Genomic DNA, 15,420 nt, shown 5'->3' on the forward strand with positions numbered 1-15,420 from the left:
TAATAAATATTTATTTTTAAATTGAAATTATTTTGTTACATTGAACTACTCACAGAACTCCCTCCCTCTCCCCATTAGAGTAGATATCATTTAACAAAAAGATATATTTTTATATAAAACTATGCCTTAGTAAATATTTATTTTTAAATTGAAATTATTTTGTTATGTTGAACTACTCACATAATTCCCTCCCTCTTCCCATTAGAGAAGACATCATTTGACAAAAAGATGCATTTCTATATAAAACTATGTCTTACTTAATAAATGTTCATTGACTGACTAGTGTGGATTCTTTTTCAGGTCCCAATTGATTTAGATGGCTGTTGAGATCCCTTCTTAGTCTAAACTTCCATAATTCTGATCCCTGTCCTGATGGAGTTTATTGTCTAGTAATGGAGTTAAGATAGAAACTCATAAATGGTTAATTAAACAATATTAAGCAACATATGCTAAGCATCAAAGGGATGGTGCAAACAACATCTGCTTAGGAAGCCAAGTGGTGGAGGGGAAAGTGTTGGCCCTGGAGTCATAAGAGAATATTTTGAATATTATTAGCTATGTGACTCTGGGAAAGTCAATGAACCTTTTTGAATGAATAAATACATAAAATGGAAATAATAATACTCATGGCATTTACCTTACAGGCTTGTTATGAAGATCAAGTCTTCAATCAATTGGTCAAATGATATTTATTAAGTGCCTACTGTATGCCAACCATTGTGCTAAGTGCTAGGAATACAAAAAAGATACAAAAGTCAGTCCTTGTCCTCAAGATACTTATAGTCAAAGGACTGAAGACAATATACAAACAAACAATAAAAAGCAATCTACATATAAGATAGAAAAGAAATTATTATCAGAGAGAAGGCATTATTAGGATTAAGAGAGATTAGGGAAGGCTTTCGGTAAAAAAATTGAGGCATCTAAGTAGTATAGTAGATAAAGCTCTGGATCTGGAGTCAGAAACATGAGTAAAAATCCAGTCTCATATGTTTACTAGATATGAGAACATTGGCAAATCATTTTACCACTGTCTGCCTCAGTTTACCCATCTGAAAAATTAGGAGAACAATAGCATGAACATCCCAGGGTTGCTGTGATGAGAAAATGAATTATATTTGTACAGTGTCTTACAAACTTTATAGCACAATACTGCTATTATTATTATTAGTTATGTCATGAAACATTTATTAGGCACTTACTAAGAACCAGACACTGTGCTAAGTGGTGAGATCAACTGATCTGTTTATAACTTATAAATATTTTAAAAAAGTTTTATTGATAACATATTTTTATATTGCCTACATTTATGGCTATTTCTCTTCCTTTCTTTCTCCCAAAAAATCAAATCATCTCATATATCAGAAAAAAATTTTTTTTTAAAGAAAAAAGCCCCAGGGCCAGATGGATTCACTAGTGAATTCTACTAAACAATACTACATGAACTATTTAGAAAAAATAGAGGAAGAGGGAATCTTTCCAAACTCTTTTTATGATGCAAATTTATTTTTTCTTTTTCTTTTAAATTTTATTTTTATTGTCATGCAAAACATACTTCTATATTGGTCATTGTTGTAAGACCAAAATCATACATAACCAAAACCCTGAAATAAAACCAAAAATACATTGATATGAAAGATGACTCCAACAGTCCTTTCTCTGGAGTTAGATGGCATTCCCAATCAAAAATCTTTCAGGATTGTCCCAGATCAATGCATTGCTGAGAGTAGCTGAGTTTTCACAGATGATATGACGCAAATATTGTATTGATACCTAGACCAAAGAGCTAAAACCAACCTCCCTAATGAATGAATGATGATGCAAAAATCATTTTTTTTACCCTTACCTTCCATCTTAGAATCAATACTGTGTATTGGTTTTAAGACAGAAGAGTGGCAAGGGCTAGGCAATGGAGATCAAGTGACTTATCCAGGGTCACACAGCTAGGAAGCATCTGAGGTCAGATTAGAACCCAGGACTTCCCATCTCTGGGCCTGGCTCTCAATTCACTGAGCCACCCAGCTACCCCCAATGATGCAAAAATCTTAAATAAAATACTAGCAGGAGATTAAACATGATATCACAAGAATCATACATCACAAACAGGTGGGTTTTATACCAGGACTTCAGGGATGGTTTAATATTAGGAAAGCCATCAGCATAACTGACCATCTCAATAACAAAACTAAGAGAAACTACATGATTATTTTAATAGATACAGAAAAAATTTTGATAAAAAACAACATTCATTCCCTTATAAAAACATTGGAAAAAATGGAACCTTCCTCAAAGTGATAAATGACATCTATCTAAAATCACCAGCAAGCATTATCTGTAACAGGAATAAACTAAAACCCTTCCTAATAAGATCAGGTATAAAGCAATGATGCCCACAATCATAACTCTTATCTAATATTTTAGTAGTAATGCTCACCAGAGCAATAAGAGCAGATAAAGAAATTGAAGATAATAGAATAGGAAACGAAGAAACAAAGTTATCACTCTTTGTGGACAATATGATGGTATATCTAGAGAATCAATAAAAAACCTAATAGAAATAATTATCATCTTCAGCAAAATCACAGCATATAAAAAGAGCCTACAAAAATCATCAGCATTTCTATTTACTACCAACAAAATCCAACAGAAAGACATAGAAAAGGATATTTCACTCAAAATAACTCTAGACAACATAAAATACCTGGGAGTATAACCACCAAAACAAACCCAGCAACTATATGAACACAAAGCACACTTCACACACATCAGAATTAAGCAACTGGAAAAATATAATTGCTCATGGATAGGCAGAGCCAATATAGTGAAAATGAAAATTCTACATAAATTAATTTATGTACCCATTCAGTCCCATTCTAATCAAAATGCCCAAAAATTATTTCATAGAACTAGAAAAAATAACAACAAAATTCAACTGAAGAACAAAATGTCAAAGATATCAAGGGAATTAATGAAAAAAAAATATGCAGGAAAGAAGTCTGCCTGTACCAGATATGAAACTATACTATAAAGTGATAATCATCAAAAGAATCTGTTCCTGGATAAGAAACAGAGTGGTGGATCAATGGAATAGAGCAGGTAATCAACACATGAGAGTTAGTGTCCATAGCAATTTAGTATTTGATAAACCCAAAGATCCAGGCTTTTAAGGAAAGCTCACTATTTTATAAAAACTGCTGGGAAAGCTAGAGAGTAGTATGGTAGAAATTAACATGGACCAATATCTCATACCATACACGAGGATAAAGTAAAAATGGATACCTGATTTAAAATAGTGAACCCATAAACAAATTAGGGGAACTTGGAAAATTTTACCTGCCAGATCTATGGATAAGAGAAGAATTTATGACCAAACAAGACAGAAAGAACATTATGAAAAATGAAATAGACCATTTTGATTACATTAAATTAAAAAGGTTCTGGGCAAATAAAACAAAGATTAGAAAGGAAATAACAAATATAGGGGAGAAAATTTATAGTAAGTGTCTGACAAAGCCTCATTTCTCAAAAATAGAGACAACTGAGTCAAATTTATAAGAATATAAAGCATTCATCAATCAAAAAATGGTCATAGGATATGAACAGGTAGTTCTCAGAGGAAGAAATTAAAAACTATCATATGGAAAGTGCTACAAATCATTATTGATCAGAAAAGTGCAAATGAAAATAATTCCGAGATATTGCCTCGCACTTACCAGATTGGCTAACATGACCAAAAAGGAAAATGATAAATGCTGGAAGGGATATGGGAAAATTGGGACACTAATACACTCTTGATGGAATTGTGAACTGACACAGCCATTCTATAGCTCAAAGGGTCACAAAACTATGTATATCCTTTGATCCAGCAATACTATACTGAATCTGTATCCCAAAGAGATCAGAGGTAAGGGAAAAAGACCTTTCTGTACCAAAATATTTTTAGCAGTTCTTTTTGTAGTGACAAATAATTGGAAACTGAGTCGTTGTCCCTCACTTAAGGAATGAATGAACAAGTTGTGGTATATGGTTGTAATGCAATAGTATCATGCCATGAGAAATGTCAAATAGGATGAGTTCAGAAAAACTTGGAAAGATTTATATGAACTGATGCAAAGGAAAGTGAGCAGGAGAACAGTAATAGAAATATTATATGATGATCAACTGTGAAGGATCGAACTATTATCAGCACAGCAAATCTTCAAGATAAGCACAAAGAACTCACGATGAAAATTATCCCTAGCCAAAGAGGGAACTATTGGCATCTGAGTCCAGATCAAAGCATGTCATCTTCCACCATATTTCTTTCATGAGATTTCTATGCATGTGTGATATGTATCTTCTATCATGATATGAGCAATATGGAAATATGTATTACATGAAAGAATGGATATAACCCATATCAGACTATTCCCTGTCTCAGAGAGGGGATGGGGAATAGAGGAGGAGAAAAATCTGAATTCTAAAATGTCAAAAGATATTTGTCAAAGTGTTTCTATATGTAATTGAAAAAAGAGAAAAGAAAAAGAAGAGAAAAAAGGGGACACAATTGGTAGAACCTACCAATACACTGGAAAAATTAGAAAATATATCTGTGAATCTCCTATCTCTGCAATGGAGCCATCACCTTATAAATAAATAAATAAATAAATATACATATATTAAACCCATATCTTCTATCTTAGAATTGATATTAAGTATCAGTTCCAAAACAGAAAAATTGCAAGGGATAGGCAATTAGTCATATAGCTAGAAGTATCTTGAACCCAGGATCTCCCTTCTCCAGGTCTGGCTCTCTACCCATTGAGCCACCTAGGTGTCCCACACCAGACAAATCTTAAATGATAGAAAATGTCAGCTTTTATTAGTATTTAGACAGGAATATGCTAATGAATATTAACAACTAGCTCTCTGAAAATAGTGGAAAAAAAGCAAACCAAAACAATAAACTACAACTATGTCCTGATATATCACTGCATCTGTGAAATGGTCACTGAGGTGAGGATTCTTTCACCAACACTGATCGCCATCGCTCCATGCCTTCCCAATCCAATGCTGCTCTTGTCCACATTGACCCCTTGACACTTTCATTGGGGAGCCACTTCATATGCTGAGTCGCTTCCTCTTTTTTTTTTGTTTTTGTTTTTTGACATTTCATGGGTATCGGGACAGCACCCAGGTTATCCCATCCTTCGATGTCTCTCTCTTGATATCTGATCAGTCCACTACTGTTTCTAGTCACACGACTCTTTGATATGTTTTTTATATGAAAGTTACCAGTGCTCATGTACTGTTGACTATTTCTACATACAATATTTTTCCATGGCCTTTGGGGATATCCCTAACTTGGATTCCTATTTTCTCCTGATGTTGGTTGTTCATTTTATTTGTGCCCAAACCTTTACATTTTAGATAATTGAAAGCATTTTGGATTTTGTGATCTCTATGGAGAGATAATGTATTGGGAGTGACTAGAGAGCTACCCTGGAAGCCAAGAAGACCTAGTTTTAATTTAAGACTTGACTCTGACACATCTTTATCGCATAGCAAAGAGCCAAAAAAGGCATCTTGGAACAGCAATGAAACAAAACAAAACAAAACAAAAACCCTGTCATTATGAGGATCAAGTCTTCGATCAATCAATCAATCAAGTGATATTTATTAAGCACCTACTATATGCCAGATGTTGCGTTAAGTAGTGAGCTTACAAAAAGAGGGGCTCCTCTAACTCTGGCACTTAACCTGGGCACCTCTTGGCATCTCTTTATGACGCCAAGTTACACAGAAGGTTCTGACCTGTGTTGGAAAAGGGAATCTACTCACCTACTCATTTCCATTAAGAATAAAATCACAAATTCAGTCTCTGTCTCTATGATTCACAGTCATGTGGTATTAATGAAAAAAAAAAACACTGATTTTTAAAAAGATGAGCCTTTGTTTCTCGTAGAGACTTGGAGTCATTAAGCTAAAGGACTTTGCAATTTGCCAAATGCAATCCAGTCTGCTCTTTTTTAGCTATTCAGTTCGGAGCCCTGTTTACTACTCATTTGCTGTGTCCATCTAGCCTGTATATATGGATGTTACAATGATAAGAATGATGAATTTGTATTCAGGGCATTTGGGTACAAATCTTGCCTTGATTTGTTCACTGTATGACTTTGAATAAGTTATTTAATTTCATTGGGTCCTAGTTTCTTCATCTGTAAAGTATGTGTGTGGGAGTTGGGATTAGATAACCTTTCGGGTCTTTTCCAGACTGACATCACAGGAAATATGGGTTATTTCCTCACTATTCTGGAGGAGAGTGAATAGACCAGTTGGCCTGGAATCCAGGATTCATGTGAGAGAACAAGGTCCCCATAACCTTTGTAACTGCAAGTTCTTTTTCACATAGCACCACATGTAAGAGTAACTTTTCTTATTGGGATGGGAGAAGGGACAGAAAAAAAAAATATGGTAATGCTAATGCAGTAGGTGGGTCCAGAACAGAGAAAAGGATCAGACTTTATTCTCCCTTCTCATCTGGTCAGCATCTGTCCAGAGAGAAATCTTCCTTTAATCCCCAATCTCCTGGTTTGGAATCATAAGCACCAACTTTCATGCATGACAGGTGGTCATTAAGGGGCATTTGTGTCCTTCCAGGGGCAGAGGCAGTTTCATTGTGGCTCCCCACCTTCCATGTATCTTGGCTATAATTCAAATAATGACTGAGGTTGGGTACCAAATCATCACCCATAGTCATGAACTCAATGTATAATGGAAACTGTGCAGTATTTGGAACTGGAGGACCCAGGTACAATCCTGTGTCTGCTATTTTCTGCCTGCATGACCTTGGAAAAGTGACAATTTCTGGACTTTGGTTTCCTCATTTGTAAAATGAAGGGATGGATTAGCCAGTCACTGAGGTCCCTTTCAGCTCTAGATCAATAATCCTGTGAGTCGAAATTGGCATTATGGAACCTCAAACATACCTTGCATAGATTCCATTTATTTATTTTTTTAAGAATGTCAACAGTAAGGAGGTTCAGCTAGTTGATGTGCTGAATCTGGAGTCAGGAAGACCATACTTCAAGTCTAGCCCCAGAAACTTACTAATTGTGTAACTCTGGGAAAATTACTTAATCTTGTTGGCCTCAGTTTCCTCATCTATAAAATGAGTTGGAGAAGGAAATGGGAAATCAGTCCAGTATCTTTGGGAAAAAAAAGCTAAATGGAATCACAAAGAGTTGGATATGACTAAAATGAATGAAGAACCACACCACCACCACCACCATCACCAAGAAAAGTTATGTATGCCAAGCTTCAGGATTATTTTTTGGAATGACAGTGCTGGGTTCTCAACAGTCTAGTCTTCACTTTGAATATTCTGCAAAAATTCATTTCTATGTTAAACTTCCTCCACATTAAGGATATAAATAAAACATGTTAGCTTCTATTGTGGATTTAAATATTTCATGTATTTTATTTGTCATTATGGTTCTAGGGAGATAAAGAGAAAGGAAGAGGAGTAAAGGGAAGAGAGAAGGGAAGGAGAAAAGTAGAGATAGAGGAAATGCAAGAAAATGGGAGAGATGGAATAGAGAAGGTTGGCAAAGATGACTAATGAGAGAGCGGAATGAATGAGAGAGGAGACAGAAGAAAAATGGAGAAAAGTAAGCAGAAGAGAGGAGAGAGAAGCTGGATAAAAAGGAGAAGAAAGAAAACAAGAAGGACAGAAAGAAGAGAGGAAAAGGGAGAAATTTCATGGACCAGGACCAAATTAAGATTCCACATTGTGCTGTTCCTTTTTTGTTTGTTGTGTTTTGTTGAAGATGTGAGTCTGGTATCTATTGCTTTTATTATTTCCAGCCATCCTAATTACTTCTCATTTGATTCTAATTCAGCTTTCAAAGAGAGCCTGCTTGCCAGGTGGTTTTTATTTTTTTCTAAACTCTTTCAGCTCTAATTAAAAAAGATGTCCAAAGCAAGTAATTATTTCAGCATTAACTTACAACATATTTATGACCCTCCTGGAGAGGGGAGTCACATTTTCCTAAGGAAGATTCCTCTTGTTGGCACTGAGGCCCTACCCCTAGGAGAGAAGAAATAAACAGGGCCAGCCTTTCATGACTGTTTATCTCATCCTCAAGGAAAGACAGAATTATGGAATACTCTTAACTTTAAATAAGATGCAGCATCCAAACCAACATTTGAGTGAAGAAGAGACTGGGACATTGGGAAAAGGCATGTTTTTGACAAAAGGAATTCTAATCTGCTTCCCCTGAATAAGGCAACTTTTTGTTTTCACAAGTTGGACCATATTTCTTTTACTTTCCAATAACTCCAATGTATGACGTTGAATAGAGAGAAGACAGATGATTATATCTGGAGACAAAGGGGGAGGATAATGCCAAGTGCAGCTAGGCTGTGTGGGGTAGGCCAGTTTCCAGTTTATTTATTTATTTAACCTTTGGGGATTGGAGCAAATTAATGGCTAATAGCTCCCTATTGAACAACAGTCTAGTTAAAATTAAGCTCTGAAGTTTTTCTGATATACAAAGGACTGTCATAAGCTACTAGTTTATTGTCCTTTGGCAGACAGACTTGGAACCATTGAGTAATGGAAGGTCAAAGTTGGAAAGAAGTGGAGAGACCATTTATTTTATGAGTGAGGAAGCTGAGGTCCATACTGTCATCTAAACTTATCTAAAAGAGCTCAGTCAGCTCAAGGCAAAAAAGAGCCCTAGTCCATTTCTGCCATTGTTCTCTGTTTCCCAATTTGGGTTTGACTTCTACTCAATGCCGGTTATGTACATCCCATTGCCAAGATGATCATCACATGGAAACATTCATGTTGCCCAATCAGGGGATTCTACGTACGCCTTTACCTATCCTTAACACTTCTTGATTGATGGAGGTACCCATTTCTCAGAGTTCAGATTGCTAAGTGCCTGGGCTGGTTATGATGACAATACTCTACAAGGCCAGGGTAAACTTTGGCAAAGAAAGGGTAAAACACAATGTTTGAAAGGGCCAGATGGGAAATGCTACAACCTCCAAAAGATCTATAAAAAGTCAGCTTCATGGGGGCCCCATGAAGACATTTAGCCAGTGGCCATTGGCCTTGGTCATATCTGTCTTTGAAATTTTGATCAATCAAAGGTGTCTGTTTCTTTTTTTAAACTTTTTATTTATTTATTTATTTATTTAATTTAGAATATTTTTCCATGATTACAAGATTCATGTTCTTTCCTTCCCCTCCTCCAAACTCCCTCCTCATAGCTGACATGCAATTCCACTGGGTTTTACATGTGTCATTGATCAAGACCTATCTCCATTTTATTGATATTTGCACCAGGGTGATCGTTTAGAGTCTACATCCCCAAACATATTTCCATCAAACCATGTGATCAAGCAGTTGTTTTTCTTCTGTGTTTCTATTCCTACAGTTCTTTCTCTGGATGTGGATAGTGCTCTTTCTCATAAGACCCTCAAAATCGTCCTGGATTATTGCATTGCTGCTAGTATAGAAATCCATTACATTCGATTGAACCACAATGCATATGGTCCTCCTGGTTCTGCTCCTTTCATGCTGCATCAGTTCCTGGAGGTCATTCCAGTTCATATGGAATCCCTCCAGTTTATTATTCCTTTGAGCACAATAGTATTCCATCACCAACAGATACCACAATTTGTTCAGCCATTCCTTAATCGGAGGGCATCCTTTCATTTTCCAATTAAAGCCTACTGCTTCTTGAGAGACACGTGAGTTAGAATTCAAGGTAGCCATGTGGGAAATCTCTACTAAGCACTGTGTGAGAGACAGACACTATCCACCTGTTGCAAAAACATCCATTTCATGATGGGCAAAAGAGCAGCATCTTTTCAGTATCACTCGGGATGTACACTTGTTTTATGGTGTTCCTCTTTGTAAGTACTTCTATTTTTTCATTATGCTGTGATGGTGTATTTGTCATTGACTTCTCTCTTCATTTAAGGGTAAGAACAGGTTTAGACTGAGTAAACCTAGGCTCAAAGGAAAAAGATTAGGGACCTTTCCTCACACGCTTTGATTCCATGTACCCAGAGCTCCAGAGAAAATTCATTTCAAGTTTAGCTTTTGGACCATGTCTAGGGTTTTCCCAAGGGAGGATTAGAAAGTTTTTCAGTATACCCTCTAGATCAAGCATAGGGGCAGCTCTTTATTTTTACCATATAAAAGAAAAGCTAAGCAAAAAAGATACACGCATACATTGAGAAAGACACAGAATAGGATAGAGTAACTAATAACTATTGATTTTTGTATTAAAATTTTTTTTAAATTCAAGAAAGTCAATTTTTTCCCCTATATAGTGTTTCCTCTTCTCTATTATCCCTGCAAGAAGATAGGGCAAAGTTGGTCAGAAACAAGAGTTTCAGTTCTTAGCCTGTCCCCTCTTTGGAGATTCTTCAAGTGAGAGTCACCTCTTAGGACTTTTCAGAGGCCAGTCCTCTTTGGGGATTCATCAGACTTTGAGTCTTGTTCAAGTACTAAGTTCCTTTGGGTGCTTATGACTTGGTGAGAAGATGGAAGAGACCAATCACACTTTAGGTTGCTGAGGGAAAAGACTTTAGGAAGACACCGGAGGAGCTGGAAGTCTTTGTCATGTGCCTATTATCAGCTTGCTATTCTAGAGACTTTGGGACATTTCTCTCTTGATTGAGCTTTAGCTTGCTCCAAATGGGAGACATCCTTCACTTTATGGTCTGACATATATCCTCCTATATATACTGTTTCTGATTTCTGTTTTGCTACATTTTAGATAAATTCATTTATTTGCTATTTGCTATGTATATTCATTGTGGAACTGGTTTTTTTTTGTGGGAAAGAGGTCAAAACTTCAATATAGAACTTAGGGTTCCCTTATCCTCCAGAAATGACAAAGTGATCAAAAATTATGAAACCTGATCATATCTCCTATACAAACAAATTGAAGGGACTAGCTGAAAATACTTCTAACATGATTCCTATGTCCTAGTTAAGGTTTTTAGGATTTCATCCCAGGGCACTAGTATTTAGGGAACATAAAATTTTAAAATGCTTTTCTTTAATTTTATTTCTAACATTCATGTTTTAAAATGTTGAGTTCCAAATTCCCCCTCCCTCTTGCCTTTTCTCTACTTATTGAGAAGGCAAGAAACAATATATCAAAATAATTTTTTGAAAGTGATACAATCTAAAAATTAAGTTATGTTGGCAGAATTTAGGCATAGACCAACATTTCACATCATTTGCCAAAATGGATAAATGATTGCCTGATTTCCATGTCCTGGTTAAGGTTTTAGCCAGGAGGGAGCTTAGTAGATAGAGTGCCAAAGCCTAGAATCAGGAAGAATCATGTTCCTGAGTCGAAATCTGGTATCAGACATTTACTGGTGGTGTGACCCTGGTCAATGACTTAACTCTGTTTGCTTCAGTTTCTTCATCTGAAAATGGACTTGAGAAGGCAATGACAAACCACCCTAGTATCTTTGATAAGAAAACAACAGCTAGGATTATAAAGAGTTGGACAATTGAAAAATGACTGAACAACAACAAAAGTTAATGTTTTGGTGACATTGCAACAGGATTCATGGCATGGTGTTGCTCTAGAGGTATAGTGGATGGAATGTTTGACATTAGGAAGACTTTTGTTTGATTATTGGCTCAGATGTTTACTGACTCTATGACCCTGTGAAGATCATTGAACCTGTTGGATCCTCAGTTTCCTCATCTGTAAAATGAAGGGGTTAGACGTGATAGTCTCTAAGGTCCCCCCTAGCTCTAAACTTATGAATCTGTGGTAATGGTGGCACTTACACTCATAAATAATGCGAGAACTGACATGATAGAAGAGACAGTATTGTTTTGCCTTTAAAGAAATTGAATAAAGCAAAGAATTCCAAAAGGAAAGAAATGATGCCTTGCAGATAGGAGGTGCTTAATAAATGTGTGTTGAATTGGCTTATTGATGTGCAAAGGAGCTCTGCTAGAGCTTAATGCATGAAATATTGTGCTGGGCAAAGCATTTGTAATTCATTTGAAAACAGGCCTAGAGCTAAGTTAAAAAAAAAGTGCATTAGATGGCATAACTCCTTGTTTTCATTACTCTGCCTATCCTAACAATTTCTATGAAATGCTGACTTTGCTTCCTAGCTTCACCTATATATGACAGCCTTGCCTATCCATCATATGTGGGGATATAAGAAAGGATGGCGAGTGTCATTGCTTAGCTTTTTTGACAATAGTTACAAGGACCTGTGTCTTGTGCCCTTCTATTGGTAGCACCAACTTGAGGCTAAGCCACATGACCACAAGATCTCAAAAACCAGGAAACTAAAATTAGTAAGGCAGTGTGATACAGTGGGTAGAATCCTAGACTTAGAGTCAGAGATGTGGCTTCAAACCTCAGTTCTGCCATTTACTAACTACGTGACTCTGAACAAGTCAATTGTTCTGAGTCTTGATTTCCTCACCCATCAAATAAAAGACTTGTATTCAATGACTTCTAAGACCTTTTTCTAACTCTAAATCTTTGATTCTATGAATGGTCTATGATCTGAGATTTTTAGACATTTCTGGTCTATTCTAGCTAATTACCTGATCAACAATCTTTAATCCTATTGAGGATTTGACCCATAGGAAGGTGAAAGTGTCAAAGGCTGTATAGCAGAAAGATCTCTGGTATCTATCTATCTATCTATCTATCTATCTATCTATCTATCTATCTATCTATCTATCTATCTATCTATCTATCTATCTATCTATCCATCTATCTATCTATCTATCCATCTATCCATCTATCCATCTATCTATCTATCTATCTATCTATCTATCTATCTATCTATCTATCTATCTATCTATCTATCTATCTATCTATCTATCTATCTATCCATCTATCTATCTATCTATCCATCTATCTATCCATCTATCTATCCATCTATCTATCCATCTATCTATCTATCTATCTATCTATCTATCTATCTATCTATCTATCTATCTATCTATCTATCTATCTATCTAACTATCTATTCATTCACCCCTCTCTCTCTCTTTCTCTATCATAGGCATTTATTTGGTAAATGCTTATTTGGTTCAGTTTATTTGGGCTGAATTGGGTTGAATTGGGTTGAATAGAGTTGAATTGAGTTAGGAGGCTGATACACCAAAGAGTTAGAAATGAGAGAGATATACAGGTGATGTCACTTGAGTGGGGAGATTCCTTCTTATCAATAACAAGGTGGGACCATTGGGAAGGGAAACCATTGTTGAAAATTTTGCATGGGATATCTGGTGGCTTTGGTATGTAGGCAAAATGAAGTGGTTGTTTGGAAGTCAGCTCATCAATAGTGATTACTAGAGGGTGGAAGGAGATGTGGTAGTTGTGGAGAGATGATATATTTTAGTGCAAAAGCTAAGAGTAAGAGTAGATGAGAATAAACATGGCTAATTTCAGTTGCAAAGAGCATTGTAGACCAATTAGCTTTGCTTCCTTACTAGATGCATGGTCTTGAGAAAGTAGCTAATCTCTTTGGACTTCAATTTCCTCATCTGTAAAATGAGGGTGTTATACTATAGGACCTTTAAAATCTCTTTCAAATATAAATCTATTCACAGAGAATTTGGGAGTTGAAAATGAGATAGTAGCTGTCATATTGGCATGTGTGTAGGGGTGTGGATGGGTATTTATCTTGTTTGAAGCTCATGGATTGTTTGCCTGTAGCCATACCTTCTTCCCGACTCCTCTTCCCCCTTGTAACAGTTAAATTAATGTCCAATACTTCAAATACTATTTTTATAAAGTTTATTATCTGACAAAATAGAACCACATGACTAAGTTTTCTACCTGCTCAAAAACCCCTGCTCCACCAAAGTCGTGACAGGAAGGAAAGAGAACAAGAGAAGGAACTCCATCCAATTTATATCCTGTTGACGTCAGCACATAATGACAGGAAGTGAGTGGAGTGCTGGGAATTGTAGTTTTTGCTGGGAATTGTAGTTTTGCTGGGGGTCGAAGTTTTTAGGGTAACAGATTCCAATTACACACCCTCCCTAGCATCTAGTAGGGATGAAAATTATAAGGGCAGCTAGGCGGCATTGTTGGAAGAGGGATGGATTCAGAATCAGGACTCTTCCATATACAATAGGTAGCTGTAAGTCAATCCCAGCTATACTTTGGAAGAACCTCATTTCACATTGGGACAGTTCACATTGTAGGAGGTTATTTCTGACATTAGCCCAAATTGGCCTCTTTGTGACTTCCCCCCATTGCTCCTGGGTTGGTGCTTTGAGATCATCAGAACTAGTTTAGACGTCCTTTCCATGTTATAGTCCTTCAAATTCTTGAAAACAGCCATCCAGTCTAGCCTGAGTGTTGTTGAGTCATTTTCTCTCATGTCCAACTCATCATGACCCCATTTGAGGTTTTCTTGGCAAAGATACTGGGATCATTTGCCACTTCCTTTTCCAGTTCATTTTATAGATGAGGAGAATGAGGGTTAAGTGACTTGTCCAGGGTCATGCAACCAGTAAGTGTCTGAGGCCAAATTTAAAGGCCTTCCTGATTCCAGACCCACTGTGTCACCATATGATATGGACCTTAAGTCACCTTTCTTGTCCTTCTCTTCATGACCTCTAAGTTCCTGATATCCTTTCTAAAATATGGCTCCTAGAATGAATACACTACTGCAGATGAGGCCCAAAGAGGGCCACAGAGTGATGTACAGAGTGATGGCCACCTCTCAGATTGTAGCCCAAGATCACTTTTGCTTTTTTGGTCTCTCCTCACCCTGCTGACTCACATTGAGCGTGTAGTCCAACAAAACCACAGAAATTCAAAGCTCCTGAAGATGGGAAGCTTGATTTAGCGGATCAAATTAGGTCCCTTTCTCTTAATTTTGTTTTTCATTGCCTTTTTAATCTCTTTAGAGATAACTTTCCTTGCCTTATCACACTTATCCCCATCCCCTCCTCTCATTCTGGGCATTGATAATGCATTTCATAAGAAGAGCAGCTCCATAATCCACATCCTAGTACAGCAATATTAACTAATTAATCCTTGTGGCATCTTGCTTAAAGGCACCAGATACTCTTTCCCCATTTTAATTAGTGAGACACTAAGATTTAGAACTTAGGTTAGATGGGAAAACCAGTCACTAGAACCACCAGATTTCATTTTCTCTTCTCCATTTCGCTTCTGGTACCTCTTTCCTCACCATTGGCTGTAGCCATTCTCAAGTGGTGGTGAGGGCAGGGAGGGGGTGGCATTTTCTGCACCTGGGTCTTCTTTGGTCCCTTTGTATTTCCTGGGGGTAGTGGAAAGAGTATTAGATTTGGACTGAAAAGATCTGGGTTCCATCCTTGGTTTGAGCTCTTACTTAATGCCTCTATGGCAAGTTGCTTCAATCAACCTATTGACAAGAAAT

The sequence above is a fragment of the Monodelphis domestica genome, chromosome 8, assembly GCF_027887165.1.
Source record: "Monodelphis domestica isolate mMonDom1 chromosome 8, mMonDom1.pri, whole genome shotgun sequence".
In the NCBI taxonomy this organism is placed as follows: domain Eukaryota; kingdom Metazoa; phylum Chordata; class Mammalia; order Didelphimorphia; family Didelphidae; genus Monodelphis; species Monodelphis domestica.